An 8,967-nucleotide genomic window follows, 5' to 3' on the forward strand; every position below is an offset into this window, starting at 1 on the left:
GACTCTTGAGAGTTCCGTGGACTGCAAGGAGCTCAAACCAGTTAATCTTAGAGGAAATCAACCCTGAATATTCATTGGAAGGGCTGTTGCTGAAGCTGAAGCTCCAGTACTTTGGCCATTTGAGGTGAAGAGCCTTGTTGGAAAAGACTCTGAAGCTGGGAAAGATTGACGGCAAAAGGAGGAGGGGGGCGGTGGAGGATAAGATGGTTAGATAGCATCACCAGCTTAATCGACATGAATTTGAGCAAATTCTGGGAGACAGTGGAGGACAGAAGAGCCTGGTGTGCTACAGTCCATGGGATCGCAAAGAGTACGGCATGACTTAGTGACTGAACAACTTAGAGTTTGCATCTGGGCATTAGATTTAAATTTGCATGAGGAGATTAACCAGAGAAAAGCATATATATTTATTTAGTATAATTTTAATGTGACAGGAAAGCCCTCATAAGGAAATAAAGACCTAATGAACAAAGACAGGTAATTGTGGAAAACTAACTAAAATAAACAGGGAGGCTAAAGAAAGGTAAGAGTTATTTTAACAAGGTCTTTTTGCACAGAAGTCTCTTGCCTTCACCTTCCCACCCTTGATGATAAGGTTGTTTGCTTTCAGTAGGAGGACATCTCTCATAGGCCGGTTTCCAATTCCAACAGTGTGTGTGTGCTCAGTTGTGGCCAACCCCCTGGACTGTAGCCCGCCAGGCTCCTCTGTCCATGAGATTTTCCAGGCAAGAATGCTGGAGTGGGTTGCTGCTTTCTCCTCCAGGGGATCTTCCCTGCTCAGGGATCGAACCCAAGTCCCCTGTGTCTCCTGCATTCAGGGCGGATTGTTTACTGCTTGAGCCATCGGGAAAGCCATAGGGCAGTTTATCTCCTGCTTTTAGGAAGAAAAGAGAGCTGGTCAGCTCACTTGCTGTGTACCTTTAGCTCAAAATAATCCTCAGGCCAAAGTGGCCTGTTTTGAGTTGGCATTCTCTGGCACCCTTCATCTTCACAACCGCCTTTGAGGCTGTGCCATTAGTTACCCAGGTACAGAGAATATACAGTCCATGGAATTCTCCAGGCCAGAATACTGGAAGGGGTAAGCTTTCCCTTCTCTGGGGGATCTTCCCAACCCAGGGATCGAACCCACATCTCCTGTAGGCGGATTCTTTACCAACTGAGCTATCGGATTCTTTACCAACTGAGCTATCAGGGAAGCCCCCAGCTCAAAATAATCCTCAGGCCAAAGTGCCCTGTTTTGAGGAGGCATACTCTGCCGCCCTTCATCTTCACCACCACCTCTGAGGCTGTGCTATTAGTTACTCATGTACAGATAAGGACGAGAATCACAGAGGAGGTCGCAGTTCAAGTTGCACCGCTGGTGAATAATGAAACCAGATTTTGAGCTGTCTGGGCTCAGTGTCCCAAACTCTCAATCTCAACTCTGTATCACCTCCTAGTGGCAAGTTCAATATTACCCCAGCTGCTTTTTGGTTTTAACCACAGGAGTTGAGTGGGCTACATGCTTGTTGCTATGTGGATTTTCAGTGGTTACTGATGAGACTGCAATGGTGGTCACCCGGGAACTTTGTGCAGCAGAATCCAGGCTGTTGCAAAGCTTCACTGTGATATAAACACAGTAGGAATGCAGTACAAAGTGCTGCTAACTTGAAGCAACAAACGCAGTGGCTACTGAGCCATGCCAAAACAGGAGAAGCCAGAGGGCGGCAACAAAAACCAGTCAGTTCAGTTCAGTTGCTCAGTCGTGTCCAACTCTGCAGCCCCATCGACTGCAGCACACCAGTCTTCCCTGTCCATCACCAACTCCCAGAGCTTGCTCAAACTCATGTCATTTAGTCAGTGATGCAGCCAACCATCTTGTCCTCTGTTGTCCCCTTCTCCTCCTGCCTTCAATCTTTCCCAGCATCAGGGTCTTTCCCAATGAGTCAGTTCTTCGCATCAGGTGGCCAAAGTATTGGAACGTCAGCTTCACCATCAGTCCTTCCAATGAATATTCCAGATTGATTTCCTTTAGGATGGACTGGTTTGATCTCCTTGCAGTCCAAAGGAATCTTAAGAGTCTTCTCCAACACCACAGTTCAAAAGCATCATTTCTTCGGTGCTCAGCTTTCTTTATAGTCCAACCCTCACATCTGCCGGGAGCAGGAGCTCCGCCTGTGGCAAAGGTCATGAGGAAGGAAGCTTGGCATACGCAAAGGTGGGATCGAGCCTCAGGAGTCCCCCTGGAAATTCTTGAGCATCTACCCCCAAAACCAGAGTCTGCCTACTTTCTGCTTTGTGCTCTCACCTACACCTCTCTGACTTTACGGGGGGCTGTCCCCCACCACCTCTCTCTGAAAAAGGAGTTAACTTACAGCTCCAGTTAATAATTCCTGGGTGTGACAGTGTTTCAACCTACAAACTCCTTTGGAAGTCCTCTAGCCTGCCTGAATAGGTTTTTCCAGCCACATGTGATTGTTCAGAGCCTCCTAACTGTGAGAGGCATGAGATGTTCTAAACTGTCTAAATACAGATTCCTTTGAGCAGTTAAAAGATTGATTAGAAATTGTATTGGTGAAGGGATTTTCACTTGTTGGGCCAATGTTTGCTGCTAAGTTTCCATATCTCTTACCTGCTGTGTCCCTGGCAGTGTATTGATTAATATAATTGGTGTAAGTAGTAGCTTTAATGTTTGTAACCTTGGACCCTTGAGTTAATTCTTTTTCTTGTTGTAGCCCACCACACCTTTGCCCTATAGGAATGCAACTGTATCTAATACTTTTGGAGGGTGGCGCCTGACTAATCACCTTTAGAGAAAAATAAGTTTTCTGAAGAAAGGGTCTTAAAATGTTAACAGGCCTCCGGGCCAGAAGATGATGCAAATCACCTAAACTTTTGCATATGATAAGTTTGCAGGAAGAAAGCCTGGTTTACTGCATGACTCTACCCTTTCCCCCATTATCCTCTATGCATAACTTAAGGTATAAAAACTACTTTGGAAAATAAAGTGCGGGCTTTGTTCACCGAAACTTGGTCTCCCCATGTCGTTCTTTCTCTCACCTTCTGGCTGAATTATTCAGCCTCTTTTCTCCACTAAATTTTCTCACTGAGCTATCCTTATTTAACCACTCTTTATATTTTTAATTAACATTTAAATAAGCTGTTGTTTCCTGATCGCCGATGCCATCTCCCCTTCAAATTCCCTGGATCCACCGGGGCTGGACCCTGGGACACATCCATACATGACCCCTGGAAAACCATAGTTTTGACTAGACGAACCTTTGTTGGCAAAGTAATATCTCTGCTTTTAAATATGCTGTCTAGGTTGGTCATGGTTTTTCTTCCAAGGAGCAAGTGTCTTTTAATTTCATGGCTGCAGTCACCATCTGCAGTGATTTTGGAGCCCAAAATAATAGTCTGTCACTGTTTCCACTGTTTCCCCATCTATTTGCCATGAAGTGATGGGACCAGATGCCATGATCTTAGTTTTCTGAATGTTGAGTTTTAAGCCAGCTTTTTCACTCTACTCTTTTATTTTCATCAAGATGCTCTTTAGTTCTTTGCTTTCTGCCATAAGAGTGGTGTCATCTGCATATCTGAGGTTATCGGTGTTTTCCCTGGAAATCTTGATTCCAGATTGTGCTTCATCCAGCCTGGCATTTTGCATGATGTACTCTGCATTTAAGTTAAATAAGCAGGGTGGCAATATACAGCCTTGACATACTCCTTACCCAATTTGGAACCAGTCTGTTGTTCCATATCCAGTTCTAACGGTTGCTTCTTGACCTGCATACAGATTTCTCAAGAGGCAGGTCAGGTGGTCTGGTATTCCCATCTCTTTCAGAATTTTCCACAGTTTGTTTTGATCCACACAGTCAAAGGCTTTGGCGTAGTCAATAAAGAAGAAGTAGATATTTTTCTGGAATTCTCTTGCTTTTTTGATGGTCCAATGGATGTTGGCAGTTTGATCTCTGGTTCCTCTGCCTTTTCTAAAGCCAGCTTGAACATCTGGAAGTTTATGGTTCATGTACTGTTGAAGCCTGACTTGGAGAATTTTGAGCATTACTTTGCTAGCCTGTGAGATGAGTGCAACTGTGCGGTAGTTTGAGCATTCTTTGGCATTGCCTTTCTTTGGGATTGGAATGAAAACTGACCTTTTTCAGTCCTGTGACCACTGCTGAGTTTTCCAAATTTGCTGGCATGTTGAATGCAGCCAAAAACAAACATGTGTGGTCGGTACAGTCGGTCTAAGCCTTTATGTATTGTCAAAAACTGGGATGGGTTTCTCTAAACTGAAAGATTCACTTAACTGTCTTTGTCAGTTGGGTAAAACTAAATTTGGGAATATTTCATCACCATCACTTTCTTGCCGCATTCTTGACCTGCAGGAGGGTTTCCACAAAGACTGTTCCAAAATTTATCAAGAGTAAAAAAGTAGGTTTGTCCTTGGATTTCATTTTATACCCCTGTCTTTGTTTCATTTATGTAATAAAGATAATCCTAGCCATATCCCTCCAGAAAATTGAGGATTATATTAAAGGATATGTCAGGAAGCAACAGTTAGAACTGGACATGGAACAACAGACTGGTTCCAAATAGGAAAAGGAGTACATCAAGGCTGTATATTGTCACCCTGTTTATTTAACTTATATGCAGAGTACATCATGAGAAACGCTGGACTGGAAGAAACACAAACTGGAATCAAGATTGCCACGAGAAATATCAATAACCTCAGATATGCAGATGATACCACCCTTATGGCAGAAAGTGAGGAGGAACTAAAAAGCCTCTTGATGAAGGTGAAAGAGGAGAGTGAAAAAGTTGGCTTAAAGCTCAACATTCAGAAAACAAAGATCATGGCAGCCGGTCCCACCACTTCATGGGAAATAGATGGGGAAACAGTGGAAACAGTGTCAGACTTTATTTTTGGGGGCTCCAAAATCACTGCAGATGGTGACTGCAGCCATGAAATTAAAAGACGCTTACTCCTTGTAAGGAAGGTTATGACCAACCTAGATAGCATATTCAAAAGCAGAGACATTACTTTGCCAACAAAGGTCCATCTAGTCAAGGCTATGGTTTTTCCTGTGGTCATGTATGGATGTGAGAGTTGGACTGTGAAGAAGGCTGAGCACCGAAGAATTGATGCTTTTGAACTGTGGTGTTGGAGAAGACTCTTGAGAGTCCCTTGGACTGCAAGGAGATCCAACCAGTCCATTCTGAAGGAGATCAGCCCTGGGATTTCTTTGGAAGGAATGATGCTGAAGCTGAAACTCCAGTACTTTGGCCACCTCATGCGAAGAGTTGACTCATTGGAAAAGACTCTGATGCTGGGAGGGATTGGGGGCAGGAGGAGAAGGGGATGACAGAGGATGAGATGGCTGGATGGCATCACTGACTCGATGGACGTGACTCTGGGTGAACTCTGGGAGTTGGTGATGGACAGGGAGGCCTGGCATGCTGTGATTCATGGGGTCACAAAGAGTCGGACACAACTGAGCGACTGATCTGATCTGATCTGATCTAGTGACACTTTATAAGTTGGAACGTGCTGAAAGTTCCTTTCTCTGACAGTTCCTCAAGCCTTCCTCTCTGGGCTGCAAAGATGGATGAATTAACTCTTAGCATCAATCATTAAGAAACAGTTAATGAAAGTGCTCAGATATGATTAATGCTTTCTAAATAACATTCAACCAACACAGACTCTACCTCTGTAACCTCTTGCTACGAATATCTGGTTAAAATATCATAGTGATAGACCACTATTCTTCAGCATTGATATAAGCACATTCCCTTCTAGAGAATATAAAGAAATAAGATGAAAACTGCATTAAGTGCCTGGCACTAGTAGGCATTCACTTATCTATTCAAAGAATAAAAAAGAAACACTGATTCTGGTTCAGCTGTATTAAAAGTTGACCTGTTTAAATTTATCACAACTTTCATAGTCATCATTTTTTCTCATCTTAAGATTAAGGAAATAATGCTGTCATTGTTTTCATCTCTCAGATGTGTTATGAGATTGAGATCATATATGGAGCATTTTATTTCAATCTGTAGATTTAATATATTGCCTTTTTCTTTTCCATTATTACAAGTTAATTACAAGATACGGAACATAGTTTCCTGTGCTATGTACAGTGGGATCTTGTTATTTGTCTGTTTTATATATAGTGGTTTGTATCTGCTAATCCCAAACTTCCGATTATCCCTTCCCCTCTTTCCCTGTGGTAACTGTAAGTTTGTTTTGTGTGAGTCTGTTTCTGTTTTGTGAATAATTTCATTTGTATCATATTTTACACTCGACATATAAGTGATATCGTGCGATATTTGTCTTCTCTGTCTGACTTCCTTCACTTAGTATAATAATCTTTAGGTCCATCCATATTGTTCCAAATGGCATTCATTCTTTTTTATGATTGAGTGGGACTTCCCTGGTGGCTCAGATGGTAAAAGCGTCTGCCTGCAATGCGGGAGACCCAGGTTCCATCCCGGGGTCAGGAAGATCCCCTGGAGAAGGAAATGGCAACCATTCCAGTATTCATGCCTGGAAAATCCCATGGATGGAGGAGCCTGGTGGGTTACAGTCAGTGGGGTTGCAAAGAGTCCGACACAACTGAGCGACTTCATGTCACTTCAGTATTTCACTGAATATATTTGGACATTTAGTTTGCTTCCATGTTTTGGCTATTGTAAATAATGACATGAACATTGGGGTGCATGTATCTTTTCAAATTAGAGTTTTCTCTGGATATGCCCAGGAGTGGGATTTCTGGATCATATAGCAACTCTATTTTTAGTTTTCTGAGCAACCTTCATATTATTTTCCATAGTGGTTGTACCAGTTACATTCCCACAACAGTGTAGGAGGGTTCCCTTTTCTAAGATATTGTTTATAGTTGTATCTTCCATTAAGGCCCACATAGGAAGGTTAGTTATCAGGATCAATGGGCGGCATCAGTGGTTATGGAAGCTGGCAGTGCTCAGGTCTGGGATTAAGCAGGGGGACCAAGGCTGGTTAAGTAGTAGATAAAGCAGGGACTTGGGGAGGGTGGGGAGCCTGAGAAGGGACACCTAGGGGAAAGAAGCATTTAGAACTCAGGGCGGGTTTCAACAAGTGGATGGGAATTAGTCAGCATTGGGAAGAGGGTAGAAGGCAAAGGACTCACCAAAAGTCAGACACAAGGCAAGAGACTGGCAATCAGAGGGAGCAGACAGTTCTAGTGCAGGAGTTAGCTGAACTTGTCCTGATTCACTGTGTCTGTGCCAGAATTCTGTTGAGCTTTGCTCGGTAAGGTTTTGCTGACACATGGAGCTGAGGCTGGAGTCAACACTTAGAAGTGGTCACCGTCTAATCAGGCCATGTTGCTTGCAGCTGTTGCCATGTTATACGTGTGTATTCATGGTCCCATCTGCTGCTAACTGAGTCATTCTTGCAAAGAAAGTATCAATTCAATTATGTGCATCATATACTTTACACAAATCCTATGAGTGCTATTACAAAAATAACACATTTGGGAAGCACAACAAATGCTTAAGTTGGCAATTTTCACACGTGATTCTGATAGTGCTGTTAACCTTGCTGGGAGATGTGAATGTTACAAATACTACTAACATTCACCCACTTTTCTTCAGTGTTTTAATATTTGCCATAGGCTGTAGTTCTCTGCAATACCACTAAACTTAATATTTATTAATTATTATATTTATTTCCAATATTTATAATCATGAATAAAAGAGAATAAAAAAGAATATTGGCAATATTTTAAGGAAAATGGTTTTTGGGCTTCTTGGGAATTTTGGTATCTCATTCCTAAATCCCGAAGATTAATATGTGTCAGGAATTTGAAAACTTTAGTTTAATGTTCTCTGTTGTGTTTGGGAGGGTTAAGGCTTTGCAACTGTGGAGAAGCAAGGTGTTGAAAATGGTTGTGGGTTCCAACTGTAACATGGTGTGAAGTCTCAAGGTGGAATGTTAGGGTGAACGACAGTGTGGTCAGTGTTCTTCCATATATGAAGGGTGGCTTGTAATTAAAATATTCTTCCAGGTTAAGTGAAATATTATGTAGATTAAGATACTTATGTAGGTTATACAGGCAATAAAATCACAAGGATGAAAAATTTTGACTTAATTTCTCCCTGTTATTAGAAACGTTATAGAATCCAAAAAGGTGAGATTAAAATGGAAGATGAACTTGATGTTTACAGAAAGTTCCTTTTTAAAATAATGATTCATGATCATGGCAGAGCTCATTCTGTGTGTTGACCAAATCATTTCATTTCCTTTTGAGCTCACAGCAAGTCTACATTTCCCAGGACCCCGTATATAAACTTCCTCTCGCTCTTTTAGTTAGGCTGTCTCTCCATCTGTGAGGCTGAAAGTGAAGACTCTGAGATGGCAGAGGTGTGTGATAGGAGCAGTGCCAATCATGGAAGTTGCTGCTTGGAGAACAGTTGTCCCAGAAAACCCTCTGACCAGGAACATTGGCACGATCGAGAAACAAATTTCTATACTATTCAGCCATTGAAAGTTCAGGGTTTATTTGTTACCTGGCAGAGCCTAACTATCTTAACACCATGCTATGATCATCCCTACTCCTTATTGGAAAGAGGGGTCACCTCAACATGAGGAGGAACAGTGTGTGGGGTGTACAGTGTGGGGAGTGACTGCACAATAAGGCATATTTATACTGTTTTAAGGGCTTCCCTGGGCTTCCTAAGTGGCTCAGTGGTAAAGAACCTGCCTGCTAATGCAGGATCTCCTGCAGGAGACGTGGATTTGAGTCCTGGGTTGGGGAGATCCACTGAAGAAATGGCAATCCACTCCAGTATGCTTGCCTGGGAAATACCATGGACAGAGGAGCCTGGTAGGGCTACAGTTCATGGGATCACAAAAGAGTTGGACATGACTGAGTGACTTTTACTTTTAACTTTAAAGGGCTTCTCTGGTGGCTCAGGTGGTAAAGAATCTTCCTGCAGTGCAAGAGA

The 8,967-nt window shown here is 42.6% G+C and overlaps 1 long non-coding RNA gene across 2 annotated transcripts; it reads right to left on the bottom strand.

Annotated features, from left to right (window-relative positions):
• Positions 1-407: 407 nt before the first annotated feature.
• Positions 408-7,289, bottom strand: LOC123333070. 2 transcript variants are annotated; one of them, XR_006550243.2, is made up of 2 exons: positions 7,149-7,289; positions 408-871 (listed from the first exon to the last, which is right to left on the bottom strand). It is a non-coding gene; the product is annotated as an uncharacterized LOC123333070 (long non-coding RNA). The 2 variants fall into 2 exon arrangements; XR_006550244.2 differs by having other exon boundaries at positions 408-874.
• Between the last annotated feature and the right edge of the window lie 1,678 nt (positions 7,290-8,967).

This window comes from Bubalus bubalis, chromosome 4, assembly GCF_019923935.1.
Source record: "Bubalus bubalis isolate 160015118507 breed Murrah chromosome 4, NDDB_SH_1, whole genome shotgun sequence".
In the NCBI taxonomy this organism is placed as follows: Eukaryota; Metazoa; Chordata; class Mammalia; order Artiodactyla; family Bovidae; genus Bubalus; species Bubalus bubalis.